The following is a 27968-nucleotide window of genomic DNA, read 5'->3' on the forward strand; positions in this document are numbered from 1 at the left end:
TTAAACATTGTCCAATGTAAAGTTTTATAAGAGTGACAATGACTCTGTGCCCCTCCATTTTAAAAGCCAAGGCACTGGGTAATACCTTTCAGAATGATCTTTATCTTAGTTCACTTGGGCTGCTATAACAGAATACCCTAGACTGGGTGGCTTGTAATCAGAAATTTATTTCTCACAGTTCTAGAGTCTGAGGTCCAAGATCAAGGAGCCAGCAGGTTCAGTGTCTGGTGAGGACCTGCTTCTTTGTTCAGGGATAGCTGTCTTCTCACCATATCCTCACAGGACATAACGAACAAGACAGCTCTGTGGGGTCTCTCTGGTAAGTGCACTAATCCCTTTTGCGAGAGCCCCATCCTCCTGTCTCACCTCCCCAAGGCCCTGCCTCCTAACACCATCATACTAGGGGGCAGGTTACAACATATGAATTTGGGGGGAGGGAACACGTTCAATCTATGGCCAGCTTCATCCACAGTGCTTAAACTACCCCCAATTTTTCAAGTATTTGCAAGTATAAGGGACAGGGTTGTTTTTTTTTTTTTGAAGTGTAGTTGATCTACAATATTGTGTTAGTTTCTGGTGTACAGCCGAGTGATTCAGATATGAATACATTCTTTTCCCTGGTTCTTTTCTGTTGTAGGTTATTACAAGATATTGAGTATAGTTCCCTGTACTACATGTTTAATCCTTCTTGTTTTATATTTAATAGTGTGTATCTATTAATCCCATACTCTTAATTTATCTCTCCCCCTACCACCCTTTCTCTTTTGGTAACCATAAAGTGTTTTTTTCCTAGGTTTGTGAGTCTGTTTCTGGTTTGCAAATAAGTTCATTTTTATTTTATTTTTTTTAGATTCAACACAGCAGTGATGTCACATAATATTTGTCTTTTTTTATCTGACTTACTTCACTTCGTATATTAATCTCTAGCTCCATCCATGTTGCTGCAAATGGAACTATTTCATTCTTTTGTATGGCTGAGTAATAGTCCATTATGTATGTGCACTGCATCTTTTTAATCTATTCATCTGTGAATAGACATTTAGGTTGCTTCCGTATCTTGGATATTGTAAATAGTGTTTCCATGAAACATTGGGGAGCATGTATCTTTTTGAATTAGCATTTTCATCTTTTCCGGACATAAGCCCAAGAGTGGGATTGCTGGATCATATGGTAACTCTATTTTTAGTTTTTTAAGCAACCTCCATACTGTTTTTCATAGTGGCTGCACCAATTTACATTCCCACCAACAGTGTAGGAGGGTTCACAGAAAGGGGCACTTTCGATTTGTGGGCAAATTCACTGATGTGGAACAACTCATTTCCTAACAAAAAAAAATAAATGAGGTGGCTGCCAGCATTGGTCACTTGGAGGAAAAAGCAGTGGAAATGGAGGTGAGGGTGGGAGGAGATGACCCTTTATAAATCTTGGAATCATTTCTTTAGTTAAAATGAGCACATAAACTATAAACTTCTATAAACTCAAGCTAAAAAAAAGAGTAAAAAATTAAATATGCATAATAAGCAAGGGAATAATGAAAAGAGATTTTGTACCTGTGGCTCTTCACCAAGTCAGGTAGGGGATCTGGACACTTTAGCCCATGGTGAGTCCCACCTTCCAGCAACACTGTCCTTATAGAATGGGAATTGTTAGCCTCCTGAGCAGGGGCATCAAGCCTTGATGTTTTGAGGAAACAGCTGTTGAGGTGGGGGATCAGGTCTATGCAGGTCAGGGTAGGGGATCAACAATTGATATTGGGAAGATAACTCCAGCTGATGCCATAATTGCATGTATATCACATGCCAATAACCCTGTAGAGCTATTGGAACCTTGAACTCTGACCCTCTCCCTAATTCCCCACCATGCCTGCCTTCTTACAGAAGTCTCTGGAAACACCTGCCTCCTAGTGAGTTGGTATTAGATTGAACCATACAAAAACAACAACCACAGACCATTTTTGGTCTATACAAATAACAGTTTTAACATCACAGTTTTGGTGCAACATCCCCATCCAGATCTACCTTCAAGAGGTAACGTGAGGCCCTCAGAAGTCTCCAACCCACCCCATTCCTCTCGCATTCCTTGTTGACCAGCCATTCTACAAAGCTCTGCCTAATGTTATGCTGGATTCATGATATGAAACACCAATAGTGAGCTTGTGACAAGTTCCAATACCTGGGATTAACCATGGAAAATTTGATTGAGAAGTTGTTGGATGTGTGCATGCTTAAATTTTCAGCACAGACCTGACGGAGACTCGGCTTAGTCCAAGACTTCCCACCCTTTGCTATGTATTAGATTCACCTGGAGATCTAAAACTATCCTCATGGCCAGGCAGTACTCCATACTCAATAAGTCAGTATCTGGGCGTGGGAACTAGGTGTCAGCATTTTGTAAAGACCCCCCAGGAGATGCCAATGAACAGCTAAGTTTGGGAACCACTGACATTGAAGGATGAATTTTGCTGACCTTTATTTCCAGAGACGAGAGTCACCCGCAGCCCAGAACTGACCACGTCCTCAAGGAGTAAAATCAGTGCAGGGAGGACAGAAACCTGCCTATGTGGGGCTCTGGTGAGACCCCAGGTCGAGCTTACCTGTTCCTCTAGTGCCAGACTTGCTGGCTCTGTTACCTGGCTGTCTGCCTCTGGAGATGGGACACCTGCTAAGCCTCAGCCCCCTCTGTTCCTGGGCAGCTCGTCGTCTGATGCCCATAGCGAGAGGCACACTTGGGACTGCTTCCCCTGCCTGGGAGTGCAGCCCAGGACCCACCAGGGAGTGTGTTGCCATGACAGTCGTGGCATACTTCTTCCCAACCCCCTTCTGCCACTGCAAAAGCCCCGTGAAAATCAGAATTCACAGGGCTTTTCAATCCGCTTGAACTTGTCCACCGGAAGGGGATGTGGGAGATTTTTCCTCTCTGAGCTTTGGGGAGATGGGGTGAAAGAGGGGACAGCAGTCTCAAAACAGTCCCCTCAAGTTACCCAGTCTGTTGGGACACATGAAGAAATCTATTTTCTTATAGCAAGGATTGTCAACCATAATTGTTGTTGAGAAGTTTGTCAAGAGGAGAGTGAGTGGGCATGTAGGAAGGAGAAAGAGCCGTTTCTTCAGGTGGAGGAGGAAGGCAGGGTCGGAGGGAGAGGAGAGGGGTCATGAGGCTGCACTGAAGGGTGATCTTGGAAGAGAAAACCGCAACTGAGGAAAAAGGATGAGATTGAAGGGCTGCATGGAGCAGGGGTGGGTAGCCTGGTAAGGAAATCAGGGCTTTAGCCAGGAGGGAGAGATGGATCAGGGAAGAGAAGTTGGATGAAGAAGCATGCTCTAACTACTGGTTGTTCTGGAACAATTCCTGCAAAATGTAGCATCTTAAAACAATGCTAAATGTCTATTATCTCACAGTTTGTGTGGGTCATTCAGGAGTGACTGAGCTGGGTGCTTCTGGCTTGGGGTTGCTCATGAGATTGCAATTGCGATACCAGCAGGGACTGCATCATCTGAAGGCCTGACTGGGGCTGGAGGACTTACTTCCAAGATGGCTCACTCACATGATTGATGAGCTGGTGGTGGCTATTGATAGGAGGCTTCTGTTCTGAACACATGAAGCCTCTTCAAAGGGCTGCTTGAGTGTCTTCCTGGCATGGCAGCTGGTTTCCCCAGAGACAGTGATTCAAGAGCCAGCAAGACAGAGCTGCAGTCATTTTTGTGACCTAGCTTTAGAAGTGATTCATCTTATTTCCACAATGTCTTGGTGGTTACACAGCCTTACATGGAGCTCAGAGGGATTATATAAGAGCATGAATACTAGGAGGTGAGGCTCACTGGAGGCCATGTTGGAGGCTGGCTACAACCAGGAGGAAATGCTTTCTGAATCATGACTGTGTTGTCATGGAGTATGGTGGGCAGGTTAATCGCTTTGCAAAACACCAGGCATATGGAGCAAGTGGGGATTACAGTCCAGGCTGAACTCAGGTAGGCTGGCCATGCCCCAGCCTGAGCAAATAGGTACACCTGTTTGTGATGTACCTCTAGAAGAGGAACATGCCCTGTTTGTACAAAGGTATAGCTTGTGCCTCAGGACACTTTTTAATGTAAATAATAGAAAATCCAACCAAAGAGGAAAAAAAGAAGAATGTATTGCATTATTTCTTTTAATTTATTTTTGGCTTGGCTGGGTCTTCGTTGCTGTGCAGGCTTTTCTCTAGTTGCAGTGACAGGGGCTTAATCTTTGTTGCAGTGCTCAGGCTTCTCATTGCAGTGGCTTCTTTTGTTGTGTAGCACAGGTTCTAGGCCACGTGGATTTGATAGTTGTGGTTCTTGGGCTCTAGAGCACAGCTTAAATAGTTGTGGTGCACTGGCTTAGTTGCTCCGTGGCACATGGGATCTTCCCGGACCAGTGATCAAGCCTGTGTGTTCCAGATTCTTTATCAGTGAGCCACAGGGAAGCCCTGTATTACTTCTATAAGTGAAGGATGCAGGGATATGATGTTTCAGGCATGGCTGGATCCAGGATCTCAAACAATGTCCTGACCTCTCTGTATTTTAGCTCTGCTTTCTTTTGATTTGATGTAACCTCATCAACTTTATTCTTTAAAGCCTTTTCATTATCATGGCAGACAGCATCTCCAGTCCTACTGGCTCTCAGATTCAGCTGAGGTATGGCGATTCTTCTAGCATCTGAAATAAAATTTCTGACCCTGACGCTCTTTGACCCCTCCCTTGAACATTCTCTGGGGGCAAAGAGATGGGATATGGTGATTGGCTTAATCTGATTTAGGGCCACCCCAAGAAACTAAGGGGGCTGGCTCAGCTCCATCCAGTAATCTCAAAGAAACCTTCCCAAGGAGAGGTCCTGGATGCTGTGTCAGAAAAAGGAGGGATAATGCTGGGAAGGTCCTCCATAGCTCCAAGGCAGTATTTGACTGGATTTGAAGGGAGAGAGTTCCTCCTGGAGCCCTGGAGTGATGCTAGTGATCACAGGATGGGCCAGATCAGTGCTGAGTTTCAGGGGCAAAGGAGGAAACATGTGACTATTCACTTAGATGAGGCCCGAGGCCCCGGTTTCTTCCAGGCTTGGTTGGTGGAAGCCTGGATGACCTAACCTACAGACCTTTCAGAATTTTGTTTTCAGATTACTTTTCTCAGCAGTAATATATAAACTAAAAGAGAGAATCTATTCACTTATCTGTTTTCCCATTAAACACGTTTGAAGTACTTCCTCCTTGCCATGATGCCTTGTGTTGAAACAATGTTTAAAAAAAAAAATTGGGGAAATACAGATGCAGATCCAGTACAGGCCACGTTTAGAATTTGACTGTCAGTGCGTGCATGTACGCGCTAAGACACTTCAGTTGCATCCAAGTCTTTGCGACCCTATGGACCATAGCCCACCAGCCTCCTCTGTCTGTGGGATTCTCTAGGCAAGAATACTGGAGTGGGTTGCCGTGCCGTCCTGCAGGGGATCTTCCCAATCCAGGGACTGAGCCCTCATCTCTTATGTCTCCTTCATTGGCAGGTGGGTTCTTTACCACCTGGGAAGCCCTTAACTGTCAGTGTTCACTACTTATTCGTATCTATTCCCAGGCATGAGCTACACTAACCTGACTCTCCTTTTGGAGATTGAGACCTCCCCATGTATGCCCAGCTGGGCAGTTGCAACTCTGTGGATGAAAGTTTCCTGCTTTGGAGACTTGCCTGGTGGTCTAGTGGTTAAGAATCCACCTTACAATGCAGGGGATCTTGGTTCAATCCTTGGTCAGGGAACTGAGATTCCATGTGGTGGTGGTTTAGTCGCTAAATTGTGTCCACCTCTAGCAACCCCATGGTCTGCAGCCTACCGGGCTTCTCTGTCCATGGGATTTCCCAGGCAAAAATATTGGAGTGGGTAGACATTTCTTTCTCTAGGGGATCTTCCCAACCCAGGGATCAAACCCAAGTCTCCTGCATTACAGGTGGATTCTTTACCTCTGAGCCACCAGGGAAGCCCTCACGGGGCAGCTAAGCCCATGTGCTGCAATGAGGAACCTGTGCAGCCAGATAATAATAATAATAATAAATTTTTTAAAAAGAAAGTTTCCTTCTTTGCCCACTCTCCTGCTTGAGTCGTAGGAAACTTCAGTAATTGGCATATTCTTCTCTAGTTGGGAACCTTATCAATTCTACCACCTCACCATCTCTCAGCCTTAAAAATCTTAGTCCCTTCCCTTGCACAGCAATTCCTGGTTTACTACATATCCGTCTGTCCTGAGGCAGAGAAGACAGGGAAACACAAGGAGATCTGCAGTTCCGGTTTGAGCTGGGGAAACAAGATTCCTGCTAGCCAGATGCCGCTATCAGATCCAGCCTCCTACTAGCACATTCTATGGCTCCCTCCTTTAAGGGTCCTTGTCTATATGTTCGTAACTCTACAAAGAATGATTTAAGATTCTGCTAAATTCTGCATTTTAAAATCTGACTCTGCGAAAATTTGCTGGAGAAGTGGCTTCTATTTTTAAAGGGGCTGATTCCTTCTTTTTTTCTGATTATTTTCAAGTGAAATTTGAACTTAACCGAGCAGTTTTGAAAGCCCAGCTGCACTGTGAATCCTTCCTATGCTGTGCAGAGCTAGGTCAGTGTTTCCTAAGTGAGGGGCACTTCTATTGGTGGACTGCTGATTTAACAGGTAATTGTAGGGGGCACAGGAGTGAGCATTTAAAATGATGTTGTTGAAATTTTATGAATATTCAAGCTTAGAATTTCATGAAATTTTTTCTAACACAAGGTAAAGGTAGAAAGTTCTCTTATTAGTTCAGAATTGATTTGAAGACAAATGTTAGTAAACAATTAACCTGTATGTGTGCAGACTTGGCAGAAGTCATGAAGGTGACTCTATTAATTCCCATGGCTGCTATAACAAATTACCACAAACTCGGTGGCTTACAAGAACATACCTTTATTCTCTCACTGTTGTGGAGGCTAGAAGTCCGGAATCAGTCTCACTGGCCCAGCTCTGGAGCCTCAAGGGCTGTAGGGGAGGTTTTGTTCCTGGCCTCTCTGGTGGCTGTGGATACTCCCTGGCTTGTGGCCACATCACTGCAGTCTCTTGCCTCTCTGGTCACATCACTTCTTTGTCTTCTGCATGTAGTATATTTCCCTTTGCCTCTCCTTTATGAGGATGCGTGTGATGGCCTTGAGGGCCCACCTGGCTAATCCAGGATACTCTCCCCATCTCCAGATCTTGAGTTTAGGATCAACAATAAGGTCCTGCTGTATAGCACAGGGAACTATATTCAACATCCTGCAATAAAACATAACGTTTTATTATGGTGATCCGATAGTTAAAAATCTGTCTTGCAATGCAGGGTATGAGAGTTCAATCCCTAGTCGGGGAACTAAGATCCCACAAGCCTAGGTGCAGCTGAGCCCAAACCCCTCAACTAGAGAGCCTGCGTGCTCTGTAGCCCATGCAACGCAAGGAAGATCTCACGTGCCTTAACTAAGACCCAGTGCAGACAAAAAAAAGAAAAAATAACACAATGGAAAAGAATATGAAGAAGAGGTATGTATAATCAAATCACTTTTCTGTACACAAGAAACTAAGACATTATAAATCAACTATACCTCAATTGAAAATAAATCTTGAGTTTAATCACATCTACAGAGTTTTCTTTTGGGAATTCCCTGGTGGTCTAGTGGTTAGGGCTGCCGGAGGCTTGATCACTGGTCAGGGAACTAAGAACCCACAAGTCATGTGGCAAGACCAAAAAAAGTCTTCTTCTTTTTTTCCACCCCCTCCCCCAAACAAGGCAACATATTCATAAGCATCAGGGATCAGGGTGTGGTTATCTTTAGGAAGAAGGGGACTGTTATTCAGACTATCACAGTGGCATAGGAAATTTGAGACAGAGCCAGTCGAGAAATGAAACTTCCTACCTGCAGGCTTTTTATACACCCACACAAGGGACTCCCCCTGCTGCCGTCTGCTGCCGTCTCCCTCTCACTAAGGATACAGTGGAGGGGGACATGCGGGGGAAGGACTGTCGTCTCCAGGCTCCCATTGCGTTTGGAGAAGAAACGGCTGGGAGCCACCCTGGACCCATCGCATCCCCCACAACCTGAGATCCTTGGACAGATTCCTTGGTGCCTAGGTCAGTGACAGCCACCTTGAAAAATACTAATTTTAAATTTCCCAGGTTCCAATGAACGTTGTTCTACTCCATACAGATCTCTACCACCGGGCCCCCTCTCAGATTTGCACTGTATTTATTTAAATTGCTTTTGAAATGTTAATCACCGAATGTTAATAAACACAGTAATTATTCTTGATTTTCCTTATGGGTTCCATTTAGGAACAGGAACTGATATTATTCATGATTTCACAAGGAAGCATGAGTTCCAAAGTAGGCTAATGTGCTTTCCTTACGAAATTAATGAAGACATTTTCTTATTGCATAATCAGTACATTAGACCCAGGATGATGGCGTTTCAGGGAAGAAAGGTGCTGGAACAACTTCTCGTGGGATCTGATTAGTGCGTTCTCTTGGGAGACTTTCTGGAGGGAGGGTTTGTCAACTGAACTCCTGTAACTCCGCGAGGGAGTGAAAGTGTGCAGGCGGGGCGAGTGGGCGAGACAGACTCTGTCTCCATCAGCTTTGATCCCATCCGGCCTGCTCCCCACCCCCATGCCCACCACACCCCCAGCACATCTGCAGGGGCCTGTAATTGCTCTGATTCCAGTGGCACCAGCAAGTGATGTCTCCTTTGGCCAAGCAGACAAGAGCAGACCAGAGGAGCCAGGGCGCTCTGGGGGAGAGGCCTGCCTGATGGTCTGCAGCTGGCCTGAAGGAAGCCAGACCAGTGTTAGCTCTTGCTCCAGAGCAAAGGCTGAGAACCTTGGCAGGCAAGCTTGTTCAAAATGCCTGCAAAGATGAGGCTTGATGACCTTTCTTTTTTCTTTTTTTCTGGCCTAGCCCCAAGGCTTACAGGATCTCAGGTCTCCAACCAGGGATTGAACCTGTGTCATAGCAGTGAAAGCACGGAATCCTGGCCACTGGGCTACCAGGGAACTCCCCTGAAGAACTTTCTTTGACCTTGATCTTCTTGGGGCTCACCAGGTGAGAGATGCTGGCTCTGGACAACCCCCCACCCCCATTTCCCGCTCACCTTCTGGCGCCCACTGATCCTGATTTAAATCCCAGTCTTTTCTCCATAATGCATGCATGCTAAATTGCTTCAGTCGTGTCTGACTCTTTTGAGACCCCATAGACTGTAGCCCACCAGGCTCCTCTGTTCATGGGATTCTCCAGGCAAGAATACTGGAGTGGGTTGCCATGTCCTCTTCCAGGGGATCTTCCTGACTCAGGGATTGAACACCCATCTCCTGCATTGGCAAGCAGGTTCTTTACCACTAGCACCACCTGGGAAACTCCTTTCTCTACACCCCGGTGCTTTTAAGTGAAAGATGTGCTGTTTAGGAAGATAGGAGGGCTTGGTTCCTGCACTGAGGACTTTGGTCAAATGCAGGAGACCTCCTCAGGGAAAGGGGATTAAGTGGTGCAGAAGCTGGTGTGTGAGCTTACAGGGAGACAAAGTTCTGATCAGAGCTGGTCAGAGACACGTGGGGAGGGATATCATGCTGGATTTATTCCAGGACCTTTCACTAGTGACCAGTAGTTAGAAACAATAAAGATTGGTCTCAAAAGATAAAATAAAAAAGAAGCTTGAACATTATATACATTTACATATGATAAGTGGGATTGATCTCACTATATATTATGCAAGAAGCATATAGAACTTCTTATTAAACTATAGTTGATTTGCAGTGTTGTGTTAATTTCTGCCACACAGCAAAGTGACTCAGTTATACATATGTACACATCCTTTTTCATATTCTTCTCCATTATGGTTTGTCACAGGACTTTGACTATAGTTCCTTGTGCTATACAGTAGGACCCTGTTTTATTCATTCTATATATAATAGTTTGCATCTGCTAATCCTAAACTCCTAATCCAGCCCCCCTCTGCTTGGCAATCTGTTTTCTATGTCTGTGAGTCTGTGTCTGTTTCAAACATAGGTTCATTTGTGGCGTATTTTAGATTTCACATATAAGTGATATCATACAGTATTTAAATGTCTCTTTCTGTCTTACTTTTTTAGTATGATAATCTCTAGGCCTATCTATGTTGCTGAAAATGGCGTGATTTCATTCTTTTTTATGGCTGAGTAGTATTCCATTGTATATATATATATCTTCTTTATCCATTCATCTATCGACAATCATTTAGGTTGCTTCCATGTCTTGGCTATTGCGCATAGTGTGGCTGTGAACATAGGGATGTATGTATCATTTTGAGTTATAATTTTGCCTAGATATATGCCCAGGAGTGGCATTGCTGCATCATATGGTAGTTCTATTTTTAGTTTTTAAGGAACCTCCATATGTTCTCCACAGTGGCTGTACCAACTTACATACCCACCAACAGTGTAGGAGGGTTCCCTTCTCACCATGCCTTTGCCAGCATTTTTAATTTGTAGACTTTTTAATGATGGCCATTTTGAATGGTGTGAAATAGTACCTCACTGTAGTTTTAATGTACATTTCTCTGATAATAAGCGATGTTGAGCATCTTTTCATGTGCCTTTTGGCTGTTTGTATGCTTTCTTTGGGGCTTTCCCACTGGTTCAGTGAGTAAAGAATCCGCCTGCAATGCAGGAGACACGGGTTTGATCCCTGGGTTGGAAAGATCCCCTGGAGGCAGAAATAGCAACCTACTCTAGTATTCTTGCCTGAAAAATCCCATCTACAGAGGAGCCTGGCGGGCTTCAGTCCAAAGGGTCACAAAGAGGAGTCAGACATGACTGAGCTGACTAAGCTCAATGTTTTCTTTGGAGAAATGTCTATGTAGGTCTTCTGCCCATTTTTCGATTGGGTGGTTTGTTTTTTTGTTATTGAATTTTAGGAGCTGCTTGTATATTTTGGAAATTAAGCCCTTGTCGGTTGCATCATTTGCAAGTATTTTCTCCTGATCTGTAGGTTGTCTTTTCATTTTGTTTATGGTTTCTTCTGCTGTACAAAAGCTTGTATGTTTGATTAGGTCTCATTTGTTTATTTCTGCTTTTATTTCTATTGCCTTGGGAGACTGACCTAAGAAAACCTAGGTACGATTTATGTCAGGGAATGTTTTGTCTATGTTCTCGTCTAGGAGTTTTACGGTGTCATGTCTTGTTTTGAAATCTTTAAGCCATTAAGAGTATATTTTTTAATATGGTGTGAGGGTGTAGCCTAACTTCATTGATCTACATACAGTTGTCCAACTTACTCAGCACCACTGGAAGCATACAGAATTTGCCTCAATTTTTTTGCTAGATGTTCCCTAAACTATCATGTTTATAACAAGCAATAGTTAAATAAAATAAATTGATTTTCTGTCTTAGAATATTAAAAAAAAAAAGTCCCAAGTCCAGTGGAGTGATGGACTCAGGGGCTTTATAGGTCCCTCTGGTCCTTGGAGTCTGATTGCTTCCTGAACCACTCACACCTCTCTCCTGGGCAAAGGCGTGGGATGGACAGAAGCTGGGCTCTGGTGTTAGACAGCACTGGGTTTGAATCAAAGCCCACCACTCACAGCTGTGTGGTCTTGGGTTTGTCACTTCTCTGGTCACTTGTCCTGTCTATAAAAATGGAGATGGCATGTCCCTCATGAAGTTGTTGGTAATTACGAGACAGAAGGACCTTAGGCCAAGTCCCTGAGTCCAGCTCTTCTTGACCAGCAGCCTGTGCCCTTGATGGTGGTTCATGAAGAAGCTATTCAGTCCCTCTAGTTTGTTCACTGAAGCTTGTGTCCAGTCCCAGCTTGGGCTTTGCTGTCTCTTCCGTAACTGGCCTCACCTTACCCCTGCACAGTGTTGCAGGTGGACACTGCCCAGGCACATCTGGGCACTTAGGGCTTGAGAAGCTGGAATCCAACCTGAAGAGCCAGAAAAATTCTAACACAGGGAGGGCTCAAGAGAGGTCCCAAGAGAAGACTGAACAGATCCAGCCACGTGGACCCCAGAACCTTGGACCACTTTGCTTGTCACACCAGATGTGCCTCCCTTTGGGGACCTCCTGCCAGTGTTTTCCTGTTTGGGTTCCATCAAAGGGTTTCCTCCCTGGGAGTGGAGACAGGGCGGGTGTGATCTGAAGGAGGTAGTGGGGAGCTCCCCCTAGTGGCCATCATTAAACTTGTCAACCCGGGGCCTTTGAGGGGGCCCGCACCAAGCCCCACTCCATCCCACCTTCGGAAAGGACAAGAACTTTGTCCTTTCTGAGCCTGCTTTCCAAACCTGGCTACTGCCTCTTTACACAAGGCCAGAGACTATAAACTAGAGATCCATGGTTCTAATTTACTTGGCCAGTGCAATATTGTTGAAAAATTTTATTACATACCAATACCGAAACATCATATTTGACATAAAAATCCAGCTACGTAATTTCTCTTGAAAAATCAGAAGCTCTGGCAACACTGAACTTGGGCTTCTGCCTGGCAACAATGGTGAGGACGGTTTACAAAAGAAGCAAAAATCCCTGCCCTCATGGAGTTTATTGCCTGGTGGGGGAGGGGAGAGAGGAACAGTTCAGTTCAGTTCAGTCCTGTCAACTCTTTGTGACCCCATGGACTGCAGCATGCCAGGCTTCCCTGTCCATCACCAGCTCCCAGAGCTTGCTCAGACTCATGTCCATCAAGTCAATGATGCCATCCAACCATCTCATCCTCTGTCATCCCCTTCTCTTCCTGCCTTCAATCTTTCCCAGCATCAGAGTCTTTTCCAGTGAGTCAGTTCTACGCATCAGGTGGCCAAAACAGCTCTTAATGAAGCCAAAAATTGATGCTTTCAAATAGTGGTGCTACAGAAGACTCTTGAGAGTCCCTTGGACCGCAAGGATAGTGGAGGAAGGGGTGAGGCCAGATCTACCCAACTGAGAACATCCTGAATTCCTGACTCATAGAAATGACTATCTTTATTTTAAGCCACTGAATATTGGAGTGATTTGTTATACAGCAAGAGATCACTAGAATAGATTCTGACTTCAAGGAACTTAAAAATGAGTTGGAAAGCCAAGAAGTGAGTGAACCTAGCCAAGTTTATTAGATAGTGCCAGCTGTCTCAGGGTGACCAAGGCCCAAACTGTAAAGCACTATCTATGTAAATATAGTAAATATGCCCACCCACTGGGGCTTACCAGGTGGCACAGTGGTAAAGAATCTGCCTGCCAATGCAGGAGATGCAAGAGGCAAGGGTTCGATCCCTGGATTGGAAAGATCCCCTGGAGGAGGAAATGGCAATCCACTCCAGTATTCTTGCCTGGAATATCCTATGGACAGAGGCGCTGCAAAGAGTTGGACCCAACTGAGCACACACCCACACCCACACATCCCACCTTTTCTCTCCCTCCTTCCTATACCCAGTCCCTTCCTTTGCTCCCATCTTGATTGACCTTCCAGATCCTTGATTTCTATCATAAGTTTGCAGTTCCCTGAAGGGCTGACACTTTCTCAAACTCTCAGCTGCTAGCGCTCTCAATTAACTAGCTACCTGGTCTCCCTGACTTGACTTTGAATATACGGCCAAGAGTAGAATCAAGGATGTTTAGACCACAAATCCCTGGTTCTGGCTTCTAGTTCTTGGCAACAGTCATCACATAAATTTTCCAGCAAGAGACACATCCGCATAATTAGACCAACGATATCGCAGACTCAGACACATGCAAAGAGGGCAGGGCTAGAGAAGGGTACTATTCATCAAAACCTCATCATAAATTCAAGTTGAAGGATTGAAAAGAAACAAAACATGGACACTTCCCAAACCCAGCAGCTGGACCTCTCACTGAAATTCTGAAATCACTACCGCTCAAATCAACATCTGGGAGAGAATAAAAAATAATAAAGATTTAAAAAGAACAGACGCTGGGCAATTACCAATTGAAGTGTGGATCAGGAATATAAATTCTCCAAGAGCCTAATGACAGAAATATACATTGGCACATGGGTCTTCAGACTGTGAATTTCATCTAGCTGTCACCACCATATTTCTTTATTATGGCTAATATTTAGTTAGCAAATGCTCTTTTCTAAGCAATGAACATAATTATGTTCAGGTTGACATGACCTGAATTAGTGTTACTGAATTTTTACTTATTCAGCACTGGCAGTGGAATATAATGTCCAAAAAGATGTGGGTGCTGAGAAGTAGCCCCAAAGAACATTGGGAAGAATGTTGTATTTACATTTGGGTTTTTAAGTCTCGACTCTTCATTATTAATTGTGTGAAATTGGCACTTTTTTAACCTTCTGAACCTGTGAAGAAATCTATCAATAGAAATAAGACTTACCTCATAGCATTTTTATAAGGATTAAGTTAAGTAATTTATCTTTGAGACTCCTGCCATGTTGCTTTTAGCTCCTTCACCTATGACATAGGAACAATATGTCTGTCACAGGGTCGAGTTACGTTATAAGGATTCCTTAACTTGTGATATTACTTAAGCTACTTGTAAAACAAGTAAGAAACTTGCAAGACATGTAAGACACTTTTGGTTATAAATAACAGAAAGTGAGACATAGCAGCTTTAAAATGAAAGGTTTTGAATTGTCCTAGTTAAACAGAAGGTGGGAGGTAGGTGGTTCCAGGGTAGGATCAATAATATCAGCATGCATCCAAGTCTTTGCTATTCATGTGACTCTCCCCTCATGGTGACAAAATGACTGCTTCAGTGCCAAGCATCACATCTTTATACCAGATCATTCAAAGCATGAAAGAAGAGGAATATTTTCAAATGTCTCTCTTATCAAGGAGGAAACATCTCTCAGACACTTCTAATAGATTCCCTTCATATCTCATTGGTTAGAACTGACCCATGGCTGTCTCTTGCTAGGAGGGAATCTGGGGAAATGAATGTCCAGCATTTCCGAAAGCTAACACGGGAAGCCATTTCTACCAGCAAGGAAGAAAGGAAAGAATAACTTTGGGGTAGGAAATATACACTCTGAGCCTGCCACCATAACATGTGAGAGCACTTACTATGAGGGGACCCATTAATCAATGGAGGTAACATTTTTTTGAAAATAATCTGATTTTTAAAATAAAATTTTATTTCTTTTTATTTTTGGTTATGCTGGGTCTTTGTTGCTGTGAAGGCTACTCTCTAGTTGTGTTGCAAGGGTGTCCCATTGCGCTGGCTTTTCTTTTTTGTGGAGCACATGCTCTAGGGCACTCGAGCGTCAGTAGTTGCAGCTCACAAGCTTAGTTGCTCCGTGACATGTGGGATCTTCCTGGATCAGGGATTGAACCCATGTCTTCTGCATTGGCAGGCAGCTTCTTTACCACTGAGCCACCAGGAAAGCCTGGAGGTAACATTTATGGAGCACTTACTGTATACTTCCCTGGTGGATCAGAGGTTAAAGTCTCTGCCTGGAATGCGGGATACCTGGGTTTGATCCCTGAGTTTGGAAGATCCCCTGGAGAAGGAATTGGTAACCCACTCCAGTACTCTTGCCTGGAGAATCCCATGGAGGGAGAAGCCTGGTAGGCTACAATGGGGTTGCAAAGAGTCAGACATGACTGAGCGACTTCACTTTCACTCTCATTTACTATATACTAGGCAGCATTCAAAGTGTTTTACATGCATCACTTCATTTTGTTTCTCAACAACCCTATGAGGATGAACTGTAATTACTCTTGTTTTATAAATGTGAAAACTGAGGCATAGCAAAGTTAATAAACTTTCTTAAGGCTCCCCAACCCATGAGTGTTGGGGCCAAGATATTGATGTGAGTCATAGCAGGTTGAATCTTCAGAGGAGGACCAAGATGGATGCTCAACTCACCTCTAACCTGGTTCTCACCCCAAGTTTAAGTGGATTTGAGTTGTCATGTGGTTGTTTGATTACCTATTTACCTTTGAGTTGATCCTGTTCATGAAGTATTACCATAAAGCAATGGGATCTTTCACATTGTCCAGAAATTGCAGAATTTACATTGTGGTGGTCAGATTTGCTGGGTCTGTGAGGCCAGCAACCCCTATTGGGGGTGGGGGTTGGGGACATGCAGGTGCCTCGCAGGGAGTCCTGAGCCTGGGAAGACACGGCCCAGGGCACCACCAGCTGTGGACAGTCTTTCTTTGACCTCCTCTTATGTGCCAGGCCCGGGCTGGCTCAGTCCATATCTTCTACAGATTTACCGACAAGTGAAAAGGAAATTAAAAGAGTGTTCTAAATTCCACAATGGAGAAGCTCAGGATGTCAGAAGCACCCCCGGCAGGGGCAGGCCCCAAGCAGGCTTCTAGAAGTCTTCTTATTAGGGCTTTCTAGATCTCCTGTCCTGCTTCCTCCTGCTTCTGCTGTCCTATTCTTCACCGCAGTATACCAGCCTGCACAGGGCAGCAAGATTTGTCATCCCGAAGCAGTGTTTTCTCAACTTTTTATTACCATTATCCACCTCTCCCCAATCCTGTGAAATGTTAATACCATGGATATATTGTATGTCTGCTTATGTATTGTACACATATCTGTGCTTTATATGTACAAAGGATAAGATTCTTCTACCTCCCGAGAACCAATTTTTGACCCTGGTTGAGAACATACTTCCCCAAAGAATAAGCCTCCTTCCCACAGATTGGCAATACAATGGTCCTTGGCTCTGCTCCAGGGTATCTTGCCTGAAGCCCTTCGGTCTTCCCTGAGGGGTGTTTACTAGAAGAGCTCTTTAATCTGGTGCTGGAAGTTAAAGGCACAGATGAAGGGTATACTTAGGGAACTCTCTATAGTCAGTGGTTGGATTAGTTATCTGTTTTTCCATAATAATTACTCTGAAATGAAGCAACTCAAGACACACATTATCTTTCAGTTTCTGCGAATTAGGAATCCTGGTGAGATTTAGCAAGGTTCCCTGGCTCAGGCCAGTCATTTCAGGCTCAACCGGGGAAGGGTCTGTTCCCAAGCTCACTGTGTGCGGTGTGTGTGCTCAGTCATGTCCGATGCTTTTGTGACCCCCTGGGCTGCAGCCCGCTAGGCTCCTCTCTCTGTCCATGGGATTCTCCAGACAAAAAATTCTGGAGGTGGTTGCCATTTCCTTCTCCAGGGGATCTTCTCGACCCAGGGGTCGAACCCTTGTCTCTTGCATCTCCTGCCTCCTAAGCCCCACCCGATGACTCTCAGGAAAAAGAAGGGGGAGTGAAGGTCCTCGCTCCTGAGATCAGGTTACAGAAGACTGTGACTTCTGTTCTGCTTCTACCCTCTCTCTTGCTTGCCCTCTCCCCAACTCTCCCTGTTCCTCCCCCTGCCCCTCTTCCTCTCTTGCCCCACCCCTAACCACTGCCTCCCAAATTACAAGCTGCCCTGAAGGCGGGGCAGTGGTGCTCTTTAGAAAGGAGAGGGACTAGGTGGGCTAGAGGCAGAGCATCGAGTAGATAGGGAAGCCAGACAGGAAAGGCTCTGGAACTAAGCCTGTGGGCCTAGCATCCCAGCCCAGCCATTTGCTTGTTGTGGGACCTTGTAGGGAGTAAATTGACCTCAACCTGAGTTTTCTCTTCTCTAAGATAATCCCTAACACACAATGAGGCTGAGAAGATGAAATGAGATACTAAAACACTTAGTACAGTATCTGTTGCAGAGCTAGCATTCAATAAATGTTCATTATTGTTATTAGCACTCAATAAATGTTGATTATTGTTATTATCAGTTCAGTTCAGCTCAGTCGCTCAGTTGTGTCCAACTCTTTGCAACCCCATGGACTGCAGCATGCCAGGCCTCCATCACCAACTCCCGGAGATTACTCAAATTCATGTCCACTGAATCAGTGATGCCATCCAACCATCTCATCCTCTGTCATCCCCTTCTCCTCCCACCTTCAATTTTTCCCAGCATCAGGGTCTTCTCAAATGAGTCAGTTCTTCGCATCAGGTGGCCAAAGTATTGGAGTTTCAGCTTCAGCATCAGTCCTTCCAATGAATATTCAGGACTGATTTCCTTTAGGATGGACTGGTTTCGATCTCTTTGCAGTCCAAGGGACTCTCAAGAGTCTTCTCCAACACCACAGTTCAAAAGTATCAATTCTTCAGCACTCAGCTTTCTTTATAGTCCAGCTCTCACATCTATACATGACTACTGGGAAAACCATAGCCTTGACTAGATGGACCTTTGTTGGAAAAGTTTTGTCTCTGCTTTTTAATATGCTATCTAGGTTGGTCATAACTTTTCTTCCAAGGAGTAAGCGTCTTTTGATTTCATGGCTGCAGTCACCATCTGCAGTGATTTTGGGGCCTAAAAAAATAAAGTCTGCCAATGTTTCTACTGTTTCTCCATCTATTTGCCATGAAGCGATGGGACCGGATGGCATGATCTTTGTTTTCTGAATGCTGAGCTTTAAGCCAACTTTTTCAGTCTCCTCTTTCACTTTTATCAAGAGGCTCTTTAGTTCTTCACTTTCTGCCATAAGGGTGATGTCATCTGCATATCTGAGGTTATTGATATTTCTCCCGGCAGTCTTGATTCCAGTTTGTGCTTCTTCCAGCCCAGCGTTTCTCATGATGTACTCTGCATATAAGTTAAATAAGCAGGGTGACAATATACAGCCTTGACGTACTCCTTTTCCTATTTGGAACCAGTCTGTTGTTCCCTGTCCAGTTCTAACTGTTGCTTTCTGACCTGCATACACATTTCTCAAGAGGTGGGTCAGATGGTCTGGTCTTCCCTTCTCTTGAAGAATTTCCACAGTTTATTGAGATCCACACAGTCAAAGGCTTTGGTATAGTCAATAAAGCAGAAATAGATGTTTTTCTGGAACTCTCTTGCTTTTTCCATGATTCAGTAGATGTTGGCAACTTGATCTCTGGCTCCTCTGCCTTTTCTAAAACCAGCTTGAACATCTGGAAGTTCATGGTTCACATATTGTTGAAGCCTGGTTTGGAGAATTTTGAGCATTACTTCACTAGCGTGTGAGATGAGTGCAATTGTGCAGTAGTTTGAGCATTTTTGGCATTGCCTTTCTTAGGGATTGGAATGAAAACTGATCTTTTCCAGTCCTGTGGCCACTGCTGAGTTTTCCAAATTTGATGGCATATAGAGTGTAGCACTTTCACAGCATCATCTTTCAGGATTTGAAATAGCTCGACTGGAATTCCATCACCTCCACTAGCTTTGTTCGTAGTGATGCTTCCTAAGGCCCACTTGACTTCACATTCCACGATGTCTGGTTCTGGGTGAGTGAGCACACCATCGTGATCATCTTGGTCATGAAGGTCTTTTTTGTATAGTTCTTCTGTGTATTCTTGCCACCTCTTCTTAATATCTTTTGCTTCTGTTAGGTCCATACCATTTCTGTCCTTTACTGAGCCCATCTTTGAGTGAAATGTTATTATTTATGTTAGTGATTGTTATTATCACTACTATATAAAGATAGTACACTTAGGGAAATGAGTCCATTCCTTAAAATCAAAACAATAATAACAAAAAGAGCTGAATCTTTTATGATTAAGAAGATGGTGATTCAAGATTAACACAATTTCATATTTACTAATAAAGCATGGCTGGTAGGATGGGAACCACAGCTTTGGAGTGGCTATTCCGTGTCAGACATTGAGTGAGGTACCTTATAAATCTATCTTTATGCCATCTTTTCAATTCACACAACTTATGGGTTATTATTCCCATTTCAGAGGTGAAGCAAAAGAGAGTCAGAAAGATCCAATATGTTGCTGAAGAACATGAAGTTAACAAGAATCAGACATAATCTACATACCATAAAATTCACCTATTTTAAATGTATAGTGCCATGATTTTTAGTTTGGAGAGTTGAGTATTCATCACCACAATCTAAATTTAGAACATTCTAAAAAATAAAGAAATAAATAAATTTAGAACATTCTTATCGACTCCCAAAGAAGTCCCTTACCATTAACTGTCACTCCCCTTTCTTCCTCTTCTCAGCTCCTGGCAACCTGTAATCTCCATTCTGTCTCCATAGATTTGCATGTTCTGGATATTTTATATAAATGGATTCATATAATATGTGATCCTTAATTTGGCTTCTTTCACTTAACAGCGTTTTCTAGGTTCATCTGTTTGTAGCATGTATCAATACTTCATTTTAAAAAACTATTTATATATTTTTTGGCTGTGCTGGGTCTTCATGGGTTTTCTCTAGTTGTGATGCTTGGGCTTCTCATTGTGGTGGCTTCTCTTGTTGTGGCTCATGGACCCTAGAGCACATGGGCTTCAGTAGTTTGGCACAAGGGCTCCACTTGGGGTGCATGGGCTTAGCATGGGCTTAGTGGTGCTCCGAGGCATGTGGCATCTCCCTGGACCAGGGACCTGTGTTCCTGGCATTGGCAGGTGGATTCTTAATCACTAGACCACTGGGGAAGTCCAGTTCTTCATTCTTTTTTTATTGTGAATAATATTCCATTGTATGTATACATTACATTTTGTTTATGCATTCATCTGTTGATGGGCACTTGGGTTATTTTCCACCATTTAACTATTGTGAATAATGCTGCTTTGAATATTGGTATAAAAATACCTATGTTTCTGCTTTCTTTTAGATATATACCTAGGAGTGGAATTGCTGGATCATATGGTAATTCTATGTTTAACTTTTTGAGGGGCTGCCAAACTGTTTTCCACAGCAGCTGCACCATTTTACATTCCCACCAGCAATGCACAAGGGTTCCAATTTCTCCACATCCTTGCCAACACTTGTTATTTTTTATTCTAGCCGTCCTAGTGGGTGTGAAGTGGGTATCTTATTGTGGTTTTGATTTGCATTTCTCTGATGGCTAATGATGTTGAGCATCTTTTCATGTGCTTATTGGCCATTTGTATATCTCCTTTGGGAGAAATGTCTCTCCAAATCCTTTGCACAGTTTAAAATCATGTTTAAAAAATATCTTAAATTTTATACCTCTTTATATATTCTGGTTGTAATACTTCTTTATATATAAGTCTCTTGTCAGAAAAAGGATTGGCAAATATTTTCCCCCATACTGTGGGCTGTCTTTTAACTTTCTTGAAGGTGTTGTTTGAAGCAAAAAGTTTTAAAATTTTGATGAAGTCCAATTTATTTTTTCTCCTATTGCTTATGCCTTTTTGTGTGATATTTAAGAAATCATTGCTTGAGCCAACTTCATGAAGATTCACTGTTATGTTTTTGCCTACGAGTTTTATAGTTTCAGCCTTAAGTTTAGGTATATGATCTATTTTGAGTTAATTTTTAGATATGATGTGAGGTAAGAGGTCTCAATTAATTCTTTTACATGTAGATATTAGTCTATGTTGGTATATATAGAGAGTTTTCCACAATAAAAACTTAATTTGAAAAAAGCCAATTTTTTTAAATTTACTTTTTTGGTTTGGTTTTTTTTTTTAATTGGCTTTTTGGTTTTGGTTTGGTTTTTTAAAATTATTCATTTTTGGTTAAAAAAAAGTTCAAAAGTAGATAGAGCTGACATGGCTGTTCTATAATCATTGTTGAACCAAGATCCTGCTTCATCTATTTGTTTCAACAAACATTGCTATATGTGGCCTTCATCTTCAAGATTACCTCATGGTCACAAGGTAGTTGGTGAAACCCCAGTCAACACCTCTACATTCTGAGGGGGAAGGAAAAAAAAAGGCATGAAAGCCTCTTCAAGTAACTTTACCTAAAACCAATTAAAAAGCTTGGTTTTACATCTCACTGTTGATTCCTAGAGTAGTGAGTCTGGGCACATTAATATCAAGGTAAGGATTCTGAAAGTAAGTCAAGAGCATATGCACCAATATCAAGTAGCCCAAGCAACAGGCCATGGTGGAGACTGGCAGTCACCTACCCAGTATCTATTCTTCAGCATCCTTAGTGGCAAGTAGGATTGAGGGATGAGCTCAGTATTGCTGGAGCTTCCAAGTTTTAGATGCTTAGATTCTCCATTTTATGTGAACCCTCCAGATTTTTCAATGTTGGCAACTAACCAAAACCAATATTTAATCTTGCCTGGGCCAAACACAATACATCTGTGGCCCATATCCCATCTCTCTTTTGCTTGTTGGCAACCCCTGCTTTCTGGTGAATGTCAGAGCCCTTTAAACACCTGAAGGGCATGGGAGCCGGGTTACACTTCCTCTGTGTGGCTCTGAGCCAGTGCATGGAAGTCACGAGCTAGGAGGTTTTGTCTCCCCTGTTAGGAAGAGCTCCATCCGCAGAGCTGTCAGAAACAGAAGGAGCTGCCTGGGGAGGTAGGAAGTTCCCTGTCGCTGGAGGTGTCTGAGCAGATGCTGGAGAACTGCTTGGCAATGACTTCTAAGGTCTCCCCTGCCCCAGGAGTCTCTGAAAATTTCCATGACGACTACTGCTGCTGCAGTGACTTGTTTGAAAGGAGACAAAAAGAAGGCAAGAGGTTCTGCATCTGGATTGTCAGGGAGCTCGCAGCCCCCCAGCTGCTGTGTCCCCACCCCCTCAATGACAAGGAATATGCCCTCTCCATCAAGATGACCTCTAGTCAGTTTTCCCCATAGAGAGAGCAAAGGTTGGCTTCCCAAATATGGACAAGCGTGATTCATCTCCACTCATTGCATGGTATACAACAGACATGTGGCTTTTCTTACGGAGGGTGATTCAGGCTATTCAATTCTATTTATTTATTTATTCAAATTTTCAGTGCTGGCTTTATGGGCATGTGACCTATGTAGGTGTATAGGGATCTGCATTCAGGAGGACCCTATGATTGTGGTCTTGCCTAGGCCAAACAATCTTTTTTCAAAGATTTTTTTGATGTGGACCATTTTTGAAGTCTTCATTGAATTTGTTACAATATGCCTTCTGTTTTGTGTTTTGGACTTTTGGCCAGAGGCATGTGGGATATTAGCTCCACAACCAGGGATCAAACCTGTGGTCCCTGCCTTGAATGACAATATCTTAGCCACTGAACTGCCAGAGAAGTTCCTGATGCCTTTTTCTTAAAATTCTAATCCTTTTGGAACAAGGGACCGTACATTGAACTGGGCCCTGCAAATTAAGTAGCTGGTCCTCCATACTTTTACTCAAAATGTGTTCATTGTCTAGCAAATGCCAGGCAATGAGGATACAGAGCAACACCCACTGTGTTCATAGTCCACTTGGGAGCAGGGGAATGGGAAAAGCTGAGTGGTAAGAAACTGCTGCGATAGCTGCTGTGGAGTACACTGTTGTAAGAGGGAACATCACCCAGACCGAGAGGTTGGAAACAGAGAAGGCTCTTCAGAGGACTCAAGCTCTGAACTTCAGTTGTTTGTTGAAAATCATTATTCTATTATAAGAGGACTGTAGTCAGGGACATGGCTGCTTAACGAAGGACTACATTTCCCAGCATCCCTGGCAGTTAGTTGTGGTCATGACTACATTATCACCAATAGCATGAGTGAAAATGAAGTGGACCACTTCAGGGTCTGGGCTGCAAAAAACATCCCAATGTGCCTTCTCCAACCTCTCTTCCTCCTCCCTGCAGATGGAATTTGCACGTGATGGTGACCCAGCTTCCATCATGCAGATGATCTTGAGGACCAGGAGGTCGGCAGAACAGAGACTGGAAGGAACCTGAATTTCCAAATAACCATGAGGAGCAAAGCTTCATTCACCTGGACTGTTCATCTCACAACTGCTGCATGAACAGAAAGAAATATATTCTTTAAGCCATTGCATTCTGGGATCTATTTTAGCCTACTCTACCAAATACAATGAGTTTATAGGAGTTAGCCACATGGAGAAATGGAAAGAGACAGATTTCAAAGCATCCAGTCAAGAGAGAGCATTGAACTTCAAGATGCATGAAGCAGTGGCTATGAAAAGGCTGCTATAATAATACGATATCTCAGACATTTATTTCTCACAGTTCTGGAGGCAGGGAAGTCTAAGATCAAGGGGCCTGTAGATTCAGTGCCTGGTGAGAGCTCTCCCTGGCTTGCAGAAGGTTGCCTTCTCATTGTGGTTTCACATGGTGTAGAGAGGGAGCTCTGGTCTCTCCTCCTCTTCTCATAAGGACACTCATCGCATCATAGGGGCTCCACCCTCATGACCTCATCTAACCCTAGTCACTTCCCAAAGGCCCCACCTCCAAATACTATCTTATTGGGAGTTAGATCTTCACGAAAGGGGGAAGGGGGCACAAACATTCAGCCCATCACAGGTGGAAGGAAGGAAGACTGGGCCACAGCTTGGACCTTGTGTGCCTTGAGAGAAACTTGGATGCAATCCTGTGGACTGTGGGGAGCCAAGCTGGGGAGTGATATGATCAGGTTAGCTTTTCAATCTGTCAGCTTGAGCTGGAACCTACAAATTTTTAAATTTATGAAGTACTTCAGAAGACCGGCCAGTCACACAATGAGCACTCACATACCCACATCTGAGCTTGAAAAATATATCACAGATGAAGTCCTCGGTGTTCCCTTCCTACTGCTATCTTCAGCTTAGTATTTCTTTTTTTTAAGGGCACTTGGAAAGGGCAAGAGTAGAAACAGGACATGCATCATCTAGTGTGTCCTCAGCATCCTGCCAAGTACTGTCCTGTAGTACATGTATTGAAGAAACAGACAAAACTTTTGTGTTCCCAGAGAGCACCAAGTCCTAACCATTGGACAACCAGGGAATTTCCAAGATACAGGATTTAATCTGGAGCACAGATAAGAAGATATGATGGAGTATTTGCTTAGGATCTCCAACCATTACCTATCTCTTCTGATTCATATGTAGATGAATGATGCAGTCACAAGAAATCTGAATTATGTTTCTGGAAGTTTAAAGTTCTGAGAAGGACTTGGAAGGATTTGAGGCTACAGGTGGTATTCCATCTTTTCATCCAGCTGATGACTGTGACTTTGGAAGAGAAAGGAGAGGATTCTGGGGGTGAACAGCTGGTGATGTTGATGGTGTTGATGAGGGTTTCATTTCCTGGGCAAAAAGCCCAAGATACTGGAATAGAAGGCTCCTGGCAAAGGACAGAGAGTCACAGAGACAGGGAAGAATGTGTTTGGCAGGAGATTTCCCAGTGCCATCAAAGGCCATTTAAAAATATTGTTACGGGATATGGAGTGGACAGCTGCTGTTTTTGTCTGCTCAGCATCCATTTGCCATCTTCTCTTACCAGCTTCTTTATCTTGAAGGGAAACCCTCCATCTTCAACTCATAGTCCATTTGGCTAAAGGGGGTTGATTCCTTCCTTTGCTTCCAGAAATAGTCAATCAAAATCTTAAAGACTGTTTTGGAGCTTGGCTTTGTGACCGGATCTGGATCAACGAGAGTTGTCACCAGGACTTCACTCAAATGATTGGGAATGGGGTAGGCCTTCTTTTTTTAGGGCTTTCCTGGTGATTCAGATAGTAAGGAATCTGCCTGCAATGCAGGAGACCCAGGTTCAGTCCCTGGGTCAGGAAGATCCCCTGGAGAAGGAATGGCAACCCAATCCAGTATTCTTGCCTGGAGAATCCCATGGACAGAGGAGCCTGGAAGGCTAGAGTCCATGGGGTCGCAAAGAGTCAGACAGGACTGAGCAACTGATACTTTGACTTTACACTTTCTTTTTTTAAAAAAAAATTTTGGTCTTGCTTCACAGCTTTTTGGATCTTGGTTCCCTGACGAGTGATTGCCCAGTGTGGAGAGCTTTCCCCTGCATTGGAAGCATGGGGTCTTAACCACTGCACCACAGGGAAGTCTTTCTTGCTTAGAGTGGCTGAGATGATAGATTATAAACTTGGAGCTGCTGAATGCTACCTATCTTAATGAATCTGAGAGGGAAGTCAATATAGCAGAAAGTTGAGCCTCATGATGGAGAGAAATTCCTGAAAACATTAGAACCCCTGGATTTAACCATGTTTGCAGCTAACCCTACCCCTTGGACTTCTCAGTTATATGAGCCAATATTCTCTCTCCTGCTCTGTCTCCGGTTTTGTATAGTTTCTGTGAACTTGTTACCACTGATAGGAGAAAATGGAAAACAGCCTTTGTGATATAGATAGAAACAGGGTAACAGAGACAGTGCTATTATTCTTGAGCAAAAATAAAGACAGCTGGTCCAGACTTTATTTATGGCCTTGCTTGTCCATCTCCCAATGTGAAGGGTACAGGCAATGGATAAAGGCAAGATTTTCATGTTACCGGAAGAAAATAAATAAAATTTCATAAGAAGCACTCTCGGTTTGGAGGGGATTCCTAACTAGAAAGTGACAATGGAAGGATATATACTGCTTTAAAAATGCAAATCTAATGGAAAGGGAAAATTATGTATACATTATTAGCAAAGAAGGTCTTTCCACCAGTGTGGAGAGCTTTGTGGTCGAGAATGAGGAGAACCACAGAAACAAGTCCACACTCCTCTTTCCACCCCCACCCTAGACCAGAGGAAACTTCCATAATATGCTTTTGCTAATTAGTCTTGTGGTAAAGGCCACAAAACAGTGTTCACAGGGAATTCCACTTATTGAAACATAAACTGGGATTCTCCTTTTGCTGACGTTTAGAGCATCTGATAAATTATCAGCTTACTTTGCTAACAGTTTCTCAGAACACAGGCGTAATGACAGAAGAAGCTATTCTGTTAAAGTATTTTCTCCCTTGACTATAAAGGGAAGGTGTCCCTTTTGTGGAAAATTGGATAATATGGTGGTCTAATGGCAACGGCTGATCAATCTATTTCCAGATGTAATGATGGGACTTGTGTGCCAGATACTGGCTAATTATCTCATCAATAGGCTCATTTAATCTCTGCAGCAGTTTTAAGAGATACATTCTCGCATAAGCCTCATTTTTGTAGATGAGGAGACTGAGGTTTATCGAAACTAAAAAAATTTGCTAAGCCAAGTGGGTATCACAGAATCTGAACTCAGCCATCGGGATCCTAGCCACTGCACTGTGCTGCGTCTCTCATTCCATAGGTATAAATTCTCCATTTGATGGTATATTTATCCTTTTGTAGATTGCTTTTTTCCTTCCACTGGATATTATGATGAGAGCACTTTCCCATTTTGTTAAAAACTTTTTTTTTAAGTGCACAATTCAGTGTTTATTAGTGAAAACTCTTAAAGTTTTCAAAATTAAAAAAAAAAGTAATGAGACTAATCTAAGGGAGGTCTGTACACCCATTGCCCAGCTTCTACAGTTGTTAATATCAACCAAACACCAACCCTCCTCAAACTAAAAACACTCCAATTTTTAACCCACCTTGTTTCCTCCATCCACTCCTCACTCCCTTATCTAAAGCAAGTTGCAGATGTTGTTGTTTAATCATTAAGTTGTGTCCAACTCTGTGACCCCGTGAATTGTAGCCTGTCAGGCTCCTCTGTCCATGGGATTTCGCAGGCAAGAATACTGGAGTGGGTTGCTATCTCCTTCTCCAAAATTAGAATCACATTATTTTATCTGTAAATACTTCAGTATGAAATTTTAGTAATTCCTAAGGAGTATCAGATATCTAGTCTATGCTCAAATTTTCCTGGTGTAAATATTATTGTAAATACTTTTGTAAATTTGATTCTGGGACTTCCCTGGTGGTCCAGTGGCTGAGATTTGAGCTCCCAATGCAGGAGGCCCAGGTTCAGTCTCTGGTCAGGGAACTAGATCCCACATGCCGCAACTAAAGATTCCATGTGCCGCCACCAGGATTGAAGATCCTGTGCATGCTGCAACTAAGAGCTGGGTCAGCCAAACTACTGAGCCTTCGTGCTGCAACTAGTGAAACCCATGCACCTAGAGCCCTGGAGAAATCCTGTGCACAGCGACGAAGACCCAGTGCAACCAAAAAGTTAAAAAAAAAAAGAATTGTTTGCATCATCTCGAACTGCATTGTCAGTGAAGGACCACTAAGCCCTTGTGGCTATTTATATTTACATTCATTAAAATTAAATACAATTTGGATGCACCCCCCTCAGTTGATGGCCACCTTCAAGGGGTTGATAGCCCTCAGTTAGTGGCTATCAAGGAGCTTCCCAGGTGGCTCAGTGGTAAAGAATCCGCCTG

At 43.4% G+C, this 27968-nt stretch overlaps 1 long non-coding RNA gene across 2 annotated transcripts; it reads left to right on the plus strand.

Annotated features, from left to right (window-relative positions):
* Window positions 1–39: 39 nt before the first annotated feature.
* Window positions 40–27879, plus strand: LOC110134199 (uncharacterized). Of its 2 annotated transcripts, none has more exons than XR_011492231.1 (4): window positions 40–319; window positions 8945–9088; window positions 20554–20588; window positions 23470–27879. It is a non-coding gene; the product is annotated as an uncharacterized lncRNA (long non-coding RNA). The 2 variants fall into 2 exon arrangements; XR_002312972.2 differs by lacking the exon at window positions 40–319 and adding an exon at window positions 7827–8122.
* Window positions 27880–27968: the final 89 nt, after the last annotated feature.

Source organism: Odocoileus virginianus, chromosome 17, assembly GCF_023699985.2.
Source record: "Odocoileus virginianus isolate 20LAN1187 ecotype Illinois chromosome 17, Ovbor_1.2, whole genome shotgun sequence".
NCBI classification, from domain to species: domain Eukaryota; kingdom Metazoa; phylum Chordata; class Mammalia; order Artiodactyla; family Cervidae; genus Odocoileus; species Odocoileus virginianus.